Source organism: Buceros rhinoceros, unplaced genomic scaffold (genome assembly GCF_000710305.1).
Source record: "Buceros rhinoceros silvestris isolate BGI_N320 unplaced genomic scaffold, ASM71030v1 scaffold35604, whole genome shotgun sequence".
Taxonomy (NCBI): Eukaryota; Metazoa; Chordata; class Aves; order Bucerotiformes; family Bucerotidae; genus Buceros; species Buceros rhinoceros.
This window is the reverse complement of record NW_010408188.1, coordinates 1702-2177: the sequence shown is the minus strand read 5'-3', so window position 1 is coordinate 2177 and position 476 is coordinate 1702.

Below are 476 nucleotides of genomic sequence, written 5' to 3'. Positions count from 1 at the left end.
GCCCCCGCCCCGGCGGCCCCCAGCCGCAGCGTTTCTGGCCGTGCCCTGCTATTTGGTGGTGCTTACTGAGCCGCAGCTCTGTGCAGCCTCCTCCTTAAAACCCACTTTAATCCCCCCGGGACAGGAAGGCAGCGACTGCGGCAGCTTCGGAAAAGGACTTGCTTGACTGGTAGGTGGAAAGGCCCAAGGTAGTGGGCTCAGGGATTCCCTGATGAACAGAAAGACCTGTTGAAGCCCCTTGGATGTTCTCAAAGACATGGGTGAGGAGAACAAGGTGTTACTTGAATTTCCAGGTGCCTTTTTAAGGCCAAGCAGCCTCCATTTGTGAGAGGCCGGCGCAGATGAAGAGGGAGCAAATTTCTGGTGACCGAGCTGAAAAGCGCTGGGGGTTTTGCAGACACCCCCCCCCCAGCTTTGGTGGTACTCGAGCTACTGAAATCTCCACGGGCTGGGCAGGGGGTTGTCCTAACGATTCC